The sequence below is a fragment of the Alexandromys fortis genome, unplaced genomic scaffold (genome assembly GCF_014885135.2).
Source record: "Alexandromys fortis isolate MF-2015 unplaced genomic scaffold, M_Fortis_MF-2015_v1.1 scaffold_0, whole genome shotgun sequence".
In the NCBI taxonomy this organism is placed as follows: domain Eukaryota; kingdom Metazoa; phylum Chordata; class Mammalia; order Rodentia; family Cricetidae; genus Alexandromys; species Alexandromys fortis.
Window position 1 is genome coordinate 28,926,497 of NW_026067949.1, and position 17,217 is coordinate 28,943,713.

Here is a 17,217-nt window from a genome sequence, read left to right on the forward strand (position 1 = left end):
GGCCATGAAGTACAAGAAGCAAAGAAGAGCAATGATCTAGAAGTAAAATGGTTTGGGAAGAAACAATGATCCAATTGGATGCTGCTAAGAGGCCAAGCAGGATGAGAGCTGATACTTGGCCATCCTCATTCAGCCAAGACAGGCTTCTGTTGGAGCTTAATAGGAGTGGTCTTGGAGAAATAGTCCATTCCTGCATCCAACTTGCTGCGGTGATGCAATGGCCTGAGTGAGAACAAATGCTGGAAGGCTGAAGATGAAGTCAGCTGAGCTGAGGCAGAAACAACAGACAGTTTAATACACTGTTTCAATGAAAAGGAGGAGCAAAATGACACACTGAATGAAGAGCCCCACGGATAATTTATCTCCAGGAAACATCATATAAACTAGGACATTGCTGGGTTCTAGCAGGTGTGGAGCCAAAAGGACAGATGTGATGCCCACATACAGATGCTGGCTTCAGGGATAGCACTGAGGGTGTATGCAAAGACAAGAGGAAATGTGCATAGTATCAGATGCCAGGAGACTGGGGGATCACAGGAAACATGATACCGTTTCCTTCTAGACACTCTGCTTCCTTAAATGAGAAGGGAGGCCATTATCAAAAATAATGACCGGAGGTAGGAATAGCTGAATTTGAAGCAAGTTAAGAATCTGTGAAATCTCAGACAGTGGAAAAGAACAGGGCTAAATCATTTTTGCCCCTAATCCTCTGGCCATGTTCAACTGTTCACTGCTTCTGGGAAACAAGTGGGAATTATATTTCACTCAGGGTCATATTTCTAAATTAGTAAGATGGAAATTGAGAGGGTGAGGTGGTTAAGGAGGTGTGAAAAGAAATGACTGGTTGCAATGAACTCGAAAGGACAAAGACAGCAACATACTGCACAGGTCTCTGCATGCTGTCAGGGAAGAACCAGTAGGTCACTGGATTAGCTAGCTGCGTCAAAGGAGTTGGCCAGGGGTGGTGATGGTGGGGCTAGAGAAAGAAGGGGTGGTCCATCAAGAGAATGTGGAACTCTAGAAATCAAGATTTTTGCTGGCAATACGGTTATGTGGTAGGAAGTTCTCTAAGGTGCATGACCATGGAGGTGTCTAGCTGGAATGGAATGGGTAAAAGCAATAACAGACATAAGACTGAGGGGCTGAGGGGCTACGGTGCCTAAAAGGATAATTTTTGTGGATGCTGAAGTCACCAAGTGTTGTGTGAAAAATTTTTTCCGGACAGATGCAAATCTCCTCACCCCAGATAGGGAACCCATGACAGACCAAAGTGGTGAAACAATGAGTTTTATTGAGGTTACTTACAGGAGTATGGGTGATGGGTTACTTACAGGAGCAGAAAAGACTCAAAGACAACTGCGTTACTAAAGCCATCCCAGCATGGGTGGCTGCCCACACAGCTGGGAGCCTGGAGTACACTGCACAGCATACAGGCAGCTGCACAGTTTGGAGAGGGTCCTTTCCAGGTGCCTCAGGTGGTCTAAGCCTCTTCCAGGAGTCTCGGCTGGTTTCTGCTTCTTCCAGGCAGCTGGTCTGCTCTCAGAGTCTCCTTTGCAGCTTCTCTCCTTTGAAGTCTTTGCAGCTCCCCTGCCAACTGAGTCTTCTTTGTGGCTAGATTTCTTCCTTGCAAGAGGAAGCTTTTATTGTTTACAGTTGCAGGGAGAGGCCTAGTGAATTTGTTCAGTTTCAGGGACTTTCTGAGGCTATCTTAAGTTGTTTACCTTTGTTCAAGGAGCTTCCCTGATTGAGAGAATGGTTAGAATGTCTCAGTCTCAGGAAACTAAGCACAGCATCCTCAAGTGTAGGATACGGGGGTAGAAGTGAGGAGAGAGGGAAGCCTGGATGCTAAAACTGCGGCCAAACAAAACTAGTTAGCAGGAGAGTGATGAGTCATAAAGAAGAGTAGTGGAGGTGGGTGTGGTGGTGCTGTGCCTGAAACTAGAGGGAAGTGGAGGCAGAAGGATCAGGAGTTCAAATCTAGCCTCATTACATTCAAGCAGCAAGTCTGAGGCCAGACTGGGATACATGACAAACAATAATAAAGATTTAAAGACTCATGTCTGATACAAGATGTGTCTCAAAGAAGTTGAGGGGTTTGTTTGTTACTTTGTTTTCTTTTCCTTAGTCATTTTTACTATTATTATTATTTTTTTTTCTTGAGACAGGATCTTGCTAGTCTGGAATTTGTAATTCTTCTGCTCTAGTTTCTCAAGTATTGGGATTGTAGGTGTTCACCGCCATACCTGGCATCTTCTTTTTAAGAAGGAAGAACACTGAACAATTATAGATGCAGCAAGGAGAAGCAAGGACAGCACCTTTAGTCCTGTGTAAGTGGGATGTTTGAGACAGCATGACTACAATTTGAAAGAACCTGGGAAAGGGTATAGCCACAGATTCCAAAGCATGGAGTGGATGAGAGTCTTCAGTAGCTTGGACTTCTGCTTGCCATGAGTCATATAAAGCTTTGACCTGATGGAATTCATCACGGTGGTCACTTAGGAGAAGGTGGGGCCCAGTCTCCACTATGAGCTTCTGCACTACAGCTGATTTCTTAGCACCTTATTGAAAGGGCCAGGTGGCATAGTGTGCTTGGCTGCTGGCAGCCTGGTTGGCCACCCAACTCCCCCCTCCCTCTGCTGTGGGCGGTATGACAGCAGAGAGAGGACTGATTTTACCCAGGCCAATGGAGTTCTCGGGCCGTGTTTCAGTCTTTCTCAGCCTCTAGACAATTGCATTTAGTCATCAAGGACACAGTTCCTGGGGAAAGTCTTCGCTTCGGGGTCTGGAGGCACGATCTATGGCTGCCAGGCACTCCACCCAGTGGCTAGCTTCTTCCCTAGAAAACCTCAGTTGGGATGAGAAAGCAGGAATCTTGAGATGATTTTTTTTCCTGCATGACACCAGTGAAAACTGCCACGATAATGGCGCTGCCCCTAAAACCAAAGTCACTATGTAAAAGAGAAAGAAAGTAAAAAAGGTCTCACCCTTGATGTATTGATGTTTGTTTGTTAAATTTCTTAAATTCCATGATTTAAAAAAAGCAAGCATAAAAATAACTGTGTGTGTGTGTGTGTGTTATTTTCTTCTTGACAGTTGCCATCTTAATTCCCAGCATTGCTGTCAAATACATATTAACATTCACATTTTGTCCAGATATAGTTTTAAAAACACAAAGCAGCCAGTAGAGATGAAATTAGCAACAGCTTCAAAACACAAACAAAACACAAAGGAGAGAAAATTTGCAGACTACTAGGTGTTTATCCAACAATGAACTGCGCTGGATAAACACTGGGAGGAGCAGGGCTCAGAGGACCGAAGCTCGCGTTCCCACAAGCTTAATGCTGTTCAGAAAGCCTGAGTGAGAGCCGTATGCCACCCCAACCTTCCACCATACACTCACGACACAGAATGACATCAGGAACAATGGCTGTTTTATTTCACCCTTTCAAGCTCAAGGTGTGACCGATCTTATTGGAGTTCGGAATGCCCAGACCTTTACACTTGAAAACTGATCAGCTCCCCTCAAGTCTTGTCCAACCCAGAGTAAGGTCCTCACAGGTGGTGAAAGCAGTCAATCTTACAACACGCTCTTGGCAGCATGAAAACCAGTAAGTCTGGATGAAAGCTGAATTCAAAACCCAGTGGGAAGACAGCTGAAAAACAGGGTTTGATGAAGAGGAAAACACAACTCTCGTACGTTCAGTCTTTTCTGTTGCTGCGACCCCACCTAAGTGTGTTGTACAGACTTGTCTCCTCTTGGGAAAAGCCTCCTTTCTACATTTTCCCTCCTCAAGTCCTTCCCAAGCCTGCTGCCAAAATCAACTTCCTCTGTTGCCATTCTAACAATGTCCTCCCTCCCAAAAATTCTCTGTAACAGCCTCTGCTGCTCTCTGTGCTGGAGGCAGCCTTCTTGCCCTGCCTTTAGGACAAACACACAATTCCTGCCCATGTGTACTTACAGCTGTCTGTTGTCCATCTCTGCAGCTCCACAGGCCTTGTCCTTCTCTGTGTAGACAAGACCCCCTCTCAGCTTCTTCACAGCTTTCTCCTATTGATGTTTCAGTCATAAATATTTTCATTCAGTCTTCATCAATAAGAATTCTTCATTTTTTTGACATCTTCCCCCCTCATTCCTTTCCACCCCAAACAAATAACAACAACAACAACAACAACAATAATAATAATAATAATAATAAATTCACATGTGAATCTGGAGCTGTCTTACTTATAATTCTTCTGAATTCTGATTACTTTTAAAGAACCACGCAAGTATTCACCACATTTAAATTTTTTGTCTAATAAAAACTGAACAACATCAAAACTGAAATACTCCTAAAGGTCAACAATAATACTGTGGGATTTCCCTAAGGAATAAAAAGACTTCAGAATGAGTCACAGAAAAAAAACATCTAATATTATTACCATGGGCAACTTCTAGGAAAGGGTCTGTGTATTCAGGATAGCAGTGAAGCCATGGGTTTTTGTTTTGCTTTGGTTCAGTTTGCTCATTTTGGTTTGCATTTTTGTTTGTTTGGGTTTTTTGTTTTTGTTTTTGTTTTTTCTTTTAGCAGAGTCCTATCTTATAGCCTGGGCTTTGAGCTCATTTTATAGCCCAATGCTGGCTTTGAACTTGTGATCCTCCTATGTTGGGGGATGCTTGGGTTACTAGTATTGACCATCACACCCAGTTCTTCTCTTTTATTTCCTCTTTTTAAATTAAAATAAAAATGTAATGAACTTCACTGTGGCACTTTCATTTATGTAATCCATGATACTCGGGTTGTATTTGTTCTCCCCCATTGCCCGCCTACCCCCCTTTCTGCTCACTTCCCTACCCCCTCTCCTTTCATGGCTCCCCCAACACATTTCATGCCCAAGCTTGGTTATTAGCAAATTCTGTGGGGTTTTTTGCTTGTTTTCTTTTAACTGTTCTTTAATCTCCTTAAGCATGATCTTGTTTGGAAAGAGGTGACAGTCATACCCATGAGTTATGACAATCCAGCAGCACCCATAAAGAAGTGCTATCTGGATACAGGACATTGATGTTTCTTTTTTTAAATGATCCCTTCGTCTGCGTGCTTGCTCAGCATTTCCCCTGTTCCATATATGGTAGCATTGGTTGAGAAATCAGGACTGTCTCTAACAGGCCCAATTACTTGAACACTTGGTCCTCATTGGGCGATGCTCTTTGGGAAGGGGGTGCAGCCTCGTTGGAGGAAGTCTGTCACTGGGAGCAGGCTTTGAGAGTTCACAGCCTCATCCCACTTCCAGTTTGCCCTTTCTGTTTCACGTTTGGAGTTAAAGATGTGACGCTTCAGTTTCCCGCTACGGCTACTGGTTACTACGCCTCCTGATACTCTGAGGACTCTCGTTCTGGAACCATAAACCAAACACTCTTCCACAAGGTGCTTTCGGTCATGGTATTAGTCAGGGTTCTCTAGAGGAAAAGAACTGACATAATCTACACATATATATCAAAAGGGGATTTATTAAAGTGGCTTACAGGTTATGGTCTGCTAATCCAACAATGGCTATCGACTAACAGAAAGGCCAAGAATCAAGTAGCTTCTTGATGTCTCATCTGGTCTTCAGTTTATGTTGAGATTCCAAAGGAGGTTCTAATGCCAGTTAAGGAATGCCTCAACAGCAGGAGAGAGGAACTGCCCTCAGGAGGAGCACAGGGTAGCAAATTTTCCTCTTTCTGTCCTTTTATGTGGGTTGCCATCATAAGGTTTGGGGTGGGTATTCGACTTCAAATGATCTGATCAATACTAATCCTTCACAGGTATATCCAGCTGCTTGGGTTTTCCTTGAATCCAGATGTGCTCAGGTTGACTAGCAAGATTAGCCATCAGTCAGTGTTCCAACACAGCAACGGAAAAGTAACTAATGCATCGTGCACTAAAATTGTTTATTACCAGCATGAGAACGGTTGGGGGGTCATGAGTCATGGTATGCACACGGGAGTCAGGGAGCAACTCTTCGGCAATCTCTGTCCGCCTGGCCTTGAGGCAGGGTCTCTCTTGTTTGTGTTGCTAAGCTACATAGTCCTGGCCAGCTAGCCCACAAGCTTAGGGGATTCTTCTGTCTCCACCTTCCATTTTACTCCAGCAGTGTGAAGATCACAGATCACACTTTTTATGTGGGTTCTGGGGATTTAACTCAGGTCATGAGGCTTACATGACAAGCACTTCACACACAGAGCCCTCTTTCTGGTTCCCATGCATTCTATCTGGTACCACATCTGGTAGCATCGGTAGAGGGGCTTCTCAATGTGAAATGCTAAGACCCCTAGAGATCTTGAACATTATTGCTGAATTCATCATCACAGTCATCCCTTGATATCTGTATAGGACCTTTGCTCCAGGATATCTTCCTGGATACCAAAATCCATGGGAGCTCAAAGAGCCTTATTTATATAACAGTGTAGCATTTGCCTCCTGTATACTTAAATATCTCTAGAATATTCGTAATGCTGGATAAGATGTAAATTTATACATTTGTTATACTGTATTATGTAGGGGAGGATGGTAACAAAAGGTCTATACATGTTTAGGGCCTTAAAAAAATTATTTCCACCCATGTTGTGTCCACAGATAAAGAATCTTCCAGGATTGTTTCTTGTTTTTACTTTTCACTCAAAGGAAGGAAGGAAAGAAGGGAGGGAAGGAGGGAGGAAGGAAGGGAGAGAGGAAGGAATAGAAAGAAGGAAGGAAGGAAGGAGGAAGGGAGGAAGGTAGGTTGACAAGATGGCTCAGCAGGTAAAGGTACTTGAGAATAGAATTAGATTCCTCCTCCATATAAAACAAAAGTAACCAAGAAAAGTCAAGACATTGTTACCAAAATAAGAAGGAAACGGGGCTGGCAAATGGAACAGCATGAATGTTTGCTATGGCATGGTAGATCATCTCGGGGTATGTGATAGCTTTTTTTTTTTTAATTTGGGATTAGTGTATTTTATGCTTATGCTATATATGAGCTTCTTTCATTTTAACATCTTTAGTGTTCAACTGGTTCCTGATTTGCGAAGTGACCTCTCACAACATCGTTTTATTATTTCCAGTTTTGCATGCTTTCTCCTTCATCTGGCAGTGCCTCTCATGAAAATAAATATGCTATCGCTTATGGGTTGAACTGAAGCCTCCAAAGGCCTCAGCATATGACCTTATTTGGACATGATGTCTTTACAGAGGTAATCAAACTAAAATTAAATCATTAGGGTATATTCTAATCTAATAAACCTGACATCCTCATTTTTTTTTAAAAAAGGAATTTGGACAAGAGATGGATAGACAAAGAACAGCTCAAGACCGCTCCAGGCCTACAGGGGGAAATGTGGAAACATACCCACAAAGCCTTTGATACTTTTTCCTTCTCAGTAGTAGGCAACTCATGCTTGCTACTGCATGGGCCTAGATGAGAGCTACTATTGCCACTTTTCTAAACCAATAAAATCCCTAATTACATTCTATATACTTATCCTTATATCCACAGAGCTCTGACCCTCATCCAGGAAGCTTCTTTTTGCAGCAGATAGAGACCGTGACAGAACCACATAACTGGTCCAAATGCAGAGAACAACTTGACTGGGGGTAACTAGCCCTGACTGACAATGCCTAAGGTTTGGGGAGCATCTTGGAAGAGGAGGCTGAAAGATTCTAAGAGCCAGAGGAACTCTGTTGTAAGATTGTATCTTCTATATAGGTCAGGGAAGCTGCACACATGAAATCTCAACAGTCCTAAACAAGACCTGAATACCATCACCAGTTGACATGCCAATAAGGATGGGGGAAAGCTCACAGGCCCCACCCCTAGATGGAGCTACAGGTCATTAGTGACTACCAAGAAAGGAGAATTAGTCTTCCCCAGGAATGAGCCCTCTAAATAATTATCCAATACCATGTGATCAGCCCTAAATACCAAACAGACTTAGCATGTTTTATTTGTATGTTTATATGCATGCATTAAAAAATTATTATATTATATTATTATTATATTATAGGACAAAGTTGGGAGGAGTAGGAAGGTCCCTCTAGGAGGAGCTGGGGTGCATATGACCGAAATACATAGTATGACAACAACAACCTTTTTTAAAGAGAAAAAGGAGAAACTTTAAGCCCTTCCTCCCTTCTGAGTGTGGCTGGACTTAGTGACTGACTCTGATGATATGAAGTGACCTCTACTAGCAGGTTGTAAGGCTCATGCATGGTTTCTGCTCAGCTGTCTGTGCACTCACTGTCTATGCTTCATCAGGAGAACTATTAGGCGTCTTTCAGGGAGGGAATCCAACTCTGTCAGGATCTTGTGAGCAGCTGCCCTGAAAGAGGACCACACAGTTCGAAAGGTGCTTTTAGATGATTGCAACCCCAGCCCACATCTCTATACAGCCTCCTAGGAGACCCTGAGCCTGGACCATATACCTAGATAACTCCACAATCCTGGTCATACAAATCTGGGAGAAAATAAGATGTTCTTAATTACTTTTCTACTGCTGTGATAAAACACCATGACCAAGGCAACTTAAGAAAGAAAGCATTTCATCTGGGACTCATGATTCTAGAGGGTGAGCCCATGACCATCATGGCAGGGAGCATAGTAGCAGGCAGGGAGGCATGGCGCTGGAGGAGCTGGGAGCCTAGATTATCTACAAGGACAAGGCAGAGAGAGAGAGGCGGGGAGAGAACTGGGAATGACATGGGCTTCTGAAACCTCAAAGTCCTCCACCATCCTGCCCGTGGCACACTTCCTCCACACACCTCCCAATCCTTCCCAAACTGTTCCACTACCTGAGGACGAAGCATTCAAACAGACGCACCTTTAGGGGCCGTTCTCATTCAAACCACCACATGAGAACGTGTTATTTTAAGCTGTTAAAGGCCGGGATAATTTCTGACACAGTAGAAAGCTAACGTGGGGACAACACAGCTCACAAAGCACCTTGAATCCTTGTCAAGCTACCTCTTTAGCTTACATTGCATTTGGTTGAGAAAGATGTAGACAGTTTACTAGAAAGTTTCCTGTCCATTTAAAAAAAAAAATCCCATCTAACAAAGTCTATGTCGCTCTGATTCTTTTGGGAAAAATAATCACTGAGCCAGTAAGATGGCTCAGCCAGTAAAGGAGCCTGCCACCAAGCCTGATGACTCTGGGTGGGTCCCCAGGACTCATGGGGTAGACGGAGAGAAAACTGTCTCCCTATCTCCACATGTGCGCTGTGGTATGTACCACCTCCCCACACAATACACACCTGTACCATCACACAAAAATGTTTATAAGAGTAAGTTAAATTTTTTCCATGTGTTAGTGAAGGAGAGAAGAGAGGAGAGAGGAGAGGGAAAAGTGAAAGTAGGGTATTTTGGGACCATATGAAAAAAATGTTTTAAGAGGGACTGAGCAACTCTTTTCAAGGCTTTACCCTGGATAAATAGCACACATGCAGAGAACTGAGCAAGGGACTTAGCAGAGACTTTTCCGGGGGGGGGGGGGGGAGCGGGGTTGGTGGAGGCCCAGAGGGACTGGGAGGGTGCTTGAGCATAGGAAGTACGAAGGATTCTTTGAATGAATTTTAACATAGAAAAAACTAATAAGTAAAACTAGAGGAGTCCAAAAAGATTGGGGGGTTTCTGGTAAGAGGACTGGGGAGATGGAACAGTGGCTAATAGCACTTGTTGCTCTTACAGAGGACCCAGGTTCAGTTCCCAGCACCCACAATGGCTCACACCCTTCTGTGACTCCGGTTCCAGAGGACCCAACACCCTCATCTAACCTCCAGAGCACCAGGCATGCATGTGGTGCACAGAAATATATGTAGGTAAAATACATAAACTAAATCTTTTTTGAAGTGTATAAATATGGATCGTGTATAAGCTGATGGGAATTTTCCAACAGTGAAAAGAGATTTAAAAAAAAAAAAACAGGGACAGAGTGGGTAGAAGTTGAGTAACTGGGAGAAGCTGGGCTCCATCCCTCACTTGTGGGAGAGCTACACACAATAACAGGAAAAAGGACAATAAACAGCTCAGGTAAAGAGGTAGATGTTGTGACGAGAGCCAACGACTCTTGACTATGTCTGGCAGAGGTTGTTTAATTACATGCTATGACTTTCCATTTAACTGAACAGTGTTTAATCGTCAAACACACATGCTACAATGGATATAAACACAATGGGGAAAGTCCCTTTGCTGGCAAAAACCAAGTAAATAAATATTTGTGGTTTGCTAAGTGTTATCATGAAGGCACACGAAAAAGCTATGGAAGCTAATTCTGAGAAAAGTGGAACTTTCCACGTGTGTGTCCTTGAGTCAGAGCTCTCGGTCATTAGCTTTCAAATTCTATGCAATCAGATGATAGCAACGTGAGAAGCTCCATTGCCCTCAGACAGAAAAGTAAATGCTATATTTGGCCTTTGGTCAGCTTGAGGTTTATATAGAGAAACTCGCCTGAGGGTATTAATATTTTAGATCTCTGGTCCCAGGCTCTGCATGTCACATCTCTGCAGCAGGCAACAAACTTGCTTCCAGAAAGATCTTAGCTCTTGAATTGAAGTTTTACAAATCCTTTTTGTGTGGATTTTATCCCTTCCCTTCTTTCTCTTCTCCTATTTTTTAAGTTTTATTTTTTTATCTTATGTGCATAAGTGTTTTCCCGCATTGTGTATTTGCACCACGTGTGTCTAGAATTAGAGTTAGACAATTATGAGCCAGTTGTGGATAGACAGTTGTGGGTACTGGGAAATGAACCTGGGTCTTCTGTAAAGGCAGCAAGTGCTCTTAAACACTGAGCCATCTCTTCAGCCCTCTTTTCTTCTGAGACAGGGTTCCGTGTTATCTGAAGCCAGACTCCAACTTGCTGTTTTGGCAAGGGATACCTTGAACTTGTGATGCCCTGCATCTACTTCCCAAGTACTGGGATTGGAAGCCTCTGCCAACATGTATGGCTGGAGACAGATCTTCACACATGCTTGGTAAGCACTGGGTTCAGGCTCCAAGCCCGAGATTTTTTTTCTCAGAACAAAGTAGCTCAATGGTATAGCACTTTTCTAGGATGCATAATACCCTGGGTTGAATTTGTACACAAAAAAATGAAGTCCAAATTTTTAAGACAGGTGTGATGGCACATGCCTATAAACTCAGCATTTGAGAGGTAAAAGTAGGAGAATTAGGAGTTTGAGGCTAGCCTTGGCTACATAGTGAGTTCTATGCCAGCCTGAGCTATATGAGATTCTGTCTCAAAAATCAAAATAGCACTTCTTCCTGACATCTTTCCACGCTGTCACCATGGTGCGCATGAATGTCCTGGCTGATGCCCTTAAGAGCATCAACAATGCTGAGAAGAGAGGCAAACGCCAGGTCCTCATCAGGTCCTGCTCCTAAGTCATTGTTCAGCTCCTAACTGATGATGAAGCATGGTTACACTGGTGAGAATTTGAAATCACTGATGGCCACAGAGCTGGGAAGACCACTGGGAACCTCACACGCAGGTCGAACAAGTGTGGAGTGATAAGCCCTAGATTTGATGTACAACTCAAAGACCCAGGAAAATGGGAGAACAATCTGCTCCCATCCCGTCAGCTTGGCATATTCCTCCATAGCTCTATTGTACTGACAACCTCCGCTGGCATCATGGACCATGAAGAAGAAAGATGAAAACACACAGGAGGGAAAATCCTGGGATTCTTTTTTTTAGAGATGTAAAACATAAATAAAAAGCCTTCATGGACTGTGAAATACAATCAAAACAGCAATAATAATGAAACAAAAACAAGGAACTCGTGAATGACGACTTGAATATTTACAGTGGGCTTGAATTTTAAACATTGTTCTAGTTTGTGAATACATGCATCTCCCTAATCTTTCGGAAACACGGAGACCCAGTCTCTCACACCTTAGAGTTATGACGTGAACCATTCACTTGGTGGCTCTAGTCTCAGTGTCTTCCCGTGAACTGAGACGGACCCAGCTTCAGCTTCTCTCCTGTTCGTCTCACAGCTTCCGACAGGTTCTACACGTGACGTTGGAAGAGCACAGCAGATGTGCTTGGTGGCTCCAGAAATCTAAAGTGGGCCAGATGGCTCCCCGGCTGATTGACAGCAGAAGGGAGCACCGCAGCCAGGGGCACCTCCTGGGGAGGATTTTTTTCTTTCCTCCCTCTCCTTGCTTTTGTCTGAAAGTCACTGTCACACAGGAAGAGTGAGAGCCGGCTATTCAGGAGAGCTTTCTTCTCAATTATGCGTTAGAGTGAAAACAGTTCCCTGAGACTCGCTTCCATGTGGAAGGAAGTCTCTTTCCCTAACACTTGACAAAGAGTTGACCCCTCACAGTTACAACAAAGTGGACAAATTCGTGTTTGACCAAAATACCCCACATGCTGAAGATAAAAGTAAAAACAAGGAAATATCAACAGACAATATTGATAAAAACTGAAATACTTTTAACATTAGATGACTGACATTGCCCCTTTAAAGTGGCTTCTTTTTAAAACATGTGCATGTGTGGTGTTCGTGCTCACGTGCACTAGACTTCACAGTAGGCACACTCCTACCCAGACACATCCATATGTGGGTCTAGGTGATTCTATATCCCAACAAGCTGTTTCTCAAGTTTCCTGACTAATAGCACTCATAATGGCATCTGATTTCTCCATGGCTCTTTTCAACAGAAATGCTGAATGCAATAATCATCTATTATTTAAAATGGCAATTTGCCAACATTTACAAACTCAAAAGTCTTTCTACTTATTAGCATAAGTATCATGAAAACCCAAAGAAATTATGAATCCATATAAACTTTATATTTCAGGAATGGCAAAATAATAATGGAGCTGTACATCACCTTGTTAGAGCGACCCCCCGTCCCCCCAGCTACTCAATATGAAGACTAAGACTTAGATTCTCTAGGACATTCCTTGCAGCTGCAGCAGCAGCTTCCATGAAGCCCCTCTTGCTTCCACAAAGCAGTTCTTGGGGTCAGTTCACGTAACCAGGACATCTAGAATGTGGCATATTTTTCTAGTTCCCTCGTAAGCTCCTTTTCAATAGTGGGCACCAATACACTCTGATTTTTCTGCAACCGAGGACTCAAATAAAACTGAATTCCCCCCAACATCACCTGGAGAGGATAACATGCAGAAACATGGGTTAGTCTTTGTTTCCTCCTGGCAACCCTTAGAAGTCCCCCCCAAAAGTTGCTGAAGATGCTGCCACAGGTGTCCCGCCCAAAGGCGTGGTGAGAGCACAGAAGCCTGCAGAGTAATAGGGACACACCCCTGCAGAAGCCTGCAGAGTAATAGGGACACACCCCTGCAGAAGCCTGTAGAGTAATAGGGACACACCCCTGCAGCCCCTATTACCTCCTATTTCCCCTTCTCCATACTTCAATCCTTCTCTTTATTTGTTGTTTATATTTGTTAATAGACCCAAATCTGTACAGAATTATAAAACAATGCCCAACCTTCACCTCTTTCTTGCATTCTCCCTCAGCTACCATTTACGTCTGCTTTCTCCAAGCAGCTAAAGTTCTGGAAAGAGCAAACTATACTTTCCCACACATCAACCCCAGCCATTCTTTTCCCAGTCCACTGTAATCCGGATTTTTTTGCCCCACCCTGTAATTTAGATTTTTGAATGAAATGATACTTGTAAAAGTTATCGATAACCTTATTGATACAGTTCATGTGTGATTCCCGGTCCTCATCAGCATTTGCTATCTCTGACTGAATACCCTCCTTTTTGGAATATTCTTTCCTTCTGGCTTCTATAACACTGCATTTTTTTTTGACAATGAAAATCTCTAAGGCTCATTAATAGGCAAATAAAAACCAGATTTTGCATTAGCATAAAGCTCACTCCAAAGGACTTCTAATTCTTTTCATTCTTCTTTTCCAGGGAAAAGAACACACCAAGTTTATCATATACCAAAGGCATGGAAATAGCAGGCTTCTGTCTTGTAATTGGACACTGAGTAGTCTATGAACTAAGAAGGAATACCTGTCCTCATAGAACACAAACACATTGAATAATTGTTATTACATAAGGTGAAGTGTATAGAGAAAAACACACATAGTCAATCTCTGGCCTCTAAACATGTATGCACACACAAATGTGCCCCTTCACATACACATACAGACACACACATAAACCACACACACAAAATCAACAATAATTTCGATTTTAAATTCCAAAAGTCCATCCAGTGATGGTAAGATTATCTAGCAAGTCAAAGTGCTTGTCACACAAGTATGACAACATGAGTTTGATCCCCTGACCCCAAGGTGGAAGGAGAGCTGACTCCCAAAAGTTATCTTCTGACCTCTGAAAAGTGCTGCAGCACACACCATACACACAAAAACAATAGAAATTAAGATAGAGTTCAGCTAAAAAGAGAAACTTATGTCACTGAAGTCAAAAAGCAATTTACTAGTTTGGTTTCATTTATATGAATTAAGGAATCCTCTGAATTGTTCCTTTATAATCATTTCAAGCTGATGTCTCACCGGCTAACAGGGCTGGTGAGATGGCTCAGAGACTAAGAGCACTTACTGTTCTTTCAGAATACCTGGGTTCAATTCCCAGCACTCACATCAGGCAGTTTACAACTGCCTGTAACTCCAGTTCCTGCACACATGTGGTACACATCAATTCATGCAGCCACACGCATAAATAAAAATAAATATTTACAAACAAGCAAACAAAGTGTGGTCTGAAAGCAAAAAGTAACGTCTAACAGGTAAAAACAGGGTGACGTCTCTTGGATGCTCACTCAGCGGAAGTGTCTGGAAGAGTGTTTGTTAAGTGACTGTCCCAGGGGTGTGTCTTCCTATTCATCTCAGAGAGTCACGGCAGATGGAAGAAATGATTCCACTCAAGTCTAGCTAGGTGAACTAATAAGCTTAATTAAAGTGACTTTCAAAATCATGGGCAGTTGGCCAGCAGCTATACGACTGGATTATAGCATTTTTGCCCCGAGCATATAAAAGCAATCATGTATCTTTGAGGAAGTGAGGTGCCTCCTGAGCTCTCTGCATTTCCAGGAAGGCACTTGAGTGGAAGCAGCCTTCTGAGGGTATCCAGGTAAACGACAGCACTCTGACTTTAAGACTAGAACCCAAGGCTTTTGTGCCTGAGCACAGAGTTCTACATCAGTAGTGCTTTAACTTAATCTAAGAAGCACGCTTTCTGGTGATTTCCAAGTTTAAGGTGAGTGTACTAAGGGTCTCAGATGGCTGACAAGTCCTGTAGCCTTTCTCCATCAAAAGAGCATCAACTTCCAGGAAAACCTTCGGTCTTAATTTATGCTTGAATTATTCTAGTGTATCAAGACAAATTATCAAAAGGCCCAATACCTTTAAATGTCAGCACAACTACAAAGTAACAGTTTACCCAATATAAAATTTTAGTTTGAAAAATAAAGAAAGCCGGGTGGTAGTGGGGCATGCCTTTAATTCCAGTTCTCAGGAGGCAGAGGCAGGCAGATCTCTGTGAATTCAAGTCCAGTCTGGTCTACCGAATGAATTTCATGGTAGGCTCCAAAGCTAAATATGGCCAAGGTTATACAGAGAAACCACGTCTCAAAAAAAACAAAACAAAACCACATCAATCAATCAATCAAACAAACAAACAAAAAAGAAAGAAAAGAAAAATAAAGGAAAGGGAAGTTTAATTTGAATGTTTGGGAATTTACTTCCAAAGAAAGAGCTCTTTTGTCTTCTAATTTTCTTATATTTGCTTTTATATTATAAAAATGCACCCAATAAATCCATTAAAAGTTAATATTGTTAATTTTATACTATACGATAATAAGTTTGATGCTATCATGATTCCTTTCTTTCATGGACCTTTCATTTCAGTGAGGAGGGGAAAGACAGAGACACAGCACACAGACAATTTCAGGCCACCGGAAATGCCATGAAAAGAAAAAACAAAGTCACACACAAGGTGACTGGAGAGTCACTTTAGGCAGCCAGGAAAGCATCTTCGCCGGGAGAGCAGTGACACGTCTTGAGAGAACGGAAACTGCAGACGTCCTAGGCTCAGAATAACTCATCGCAAGAAAAGGGGATATTTATAAAGATTATCTTCAAGTATGTGGGAGTATACATACTTGTAAAGCTGTTTCTAAATGGTCTCAGTGAAAGAAATAAGCAACAACAACAAAATACCGTATTGCCAGAGCTACCCTGTGGTGCTAGAAGTTTGTACAACGTGAACACTAAGGAAAGGCGATTGTCTGGTGTTTTCGGGTTTCACAGAGGAGGTGGCATAAGGCAGGGTTTTGAAACCTGTGCAATCTACAAGGGTGTGTCTCCGTGTATGTATTGGTGGGGACAGCACAGCAAACAGGCTGTGTTTTCTTTGGTGTGAGGCTCAAGAGGCACAAAAGCCTAGCCATGACTCCTGATCAGCGCTTACATGGCTGTCTTTGTTAAACAGGCTTATAGCATAGAGGCAGTGGGGGAAAAATGACATGAGGAAAGAAAAGAGAAATCTGACGTTTATCGGAGTTCATAACTGGGTGGGGCTTGGGCTGTTCCTTGCCAGTCAACGATAAACTTTCTGTACTTGGTTCAGAATAGGCACTCAGCGAACATCTCTAGGGCAAAAGAAAGAAAATGAATTGTTGGTGGTTGGGGGTGGCGGCCTGACGTCTGAGGGACAAAAGTCAGTCTCCCTACATTAAAATACACTGTCCTGTTCATAGAGCCTGAGAGCCTGAACTCCTTTTCATACTTGTTTTCATCCAAACGATGACTTACGCATTATTTACTCCGCTGTGCAAATTCCGAGTCTCCGAGTGGGAATGTACTCCGACTCCGGTTCTAGAATGGGTCAGCCACTAGCCTGGAGTTTCTGACAGTTAACTGGGTGTTCACGCTTAAAATCCACTCCCTAGACTAGAGGCCTGAAGAATAAAATGATTTAGGTAAAGCTGAAGAGTCAGGGAAAGCCAAGGAAGGTCAAAGGGATGAGCGGGGGCGGGGAGGGGAGGTTCCAGAACGTCCCTACCGGCCGGTCACAGCACAATCACTGGGGTACTTCACAAGAGCATCGAACCTCGGGGCAGGGCGGAGCAGCAGTGCCAACCCCACACCCCGCGCAGCCGCAGTGCAGCTCCGGAGCCTGGGGGTGCGAGGGGGCGGGGCCGCCACCGTGAGGGTTGAGAGGCGGCTCGGGCAGTTACCCCCAGAGCGGCTCAACGTCATTTCCTGCCGAAGGCAAAGCTT

General features: G+C 43.2%; 1 long non-coding RNA gene and 1 pseudogene across 1 annotated transcript; one reads left to right on the forward strand and one right to left on the reverse strand.

Annotated features, from left to right (window-relative positions):
- Positions 1–1,016: 1,016 nt before the first annotated feature.
- Positions 1,017–17,129, reverse strand: LOC126506381 (uncharacterized). Its single transcript, XR_007593212.1, has 3 exons — positions 17,000–17,129; positions 16,750–16,895; positions 1,017–4,048 (listed from the first exon to the last, which is right to left on the reverse strand). It is a non-coding gene; the product is annotated as an uncharacterized lncRNA (long non-coding RNA).
- On the forward strand, positions 4,885–16,750 carry LOC126506380 (40S ribosomal protein S15a-like; annotated as a pseudogene).
- Positions 17,130–17,217: the final 88 nt, after the last annotated feature.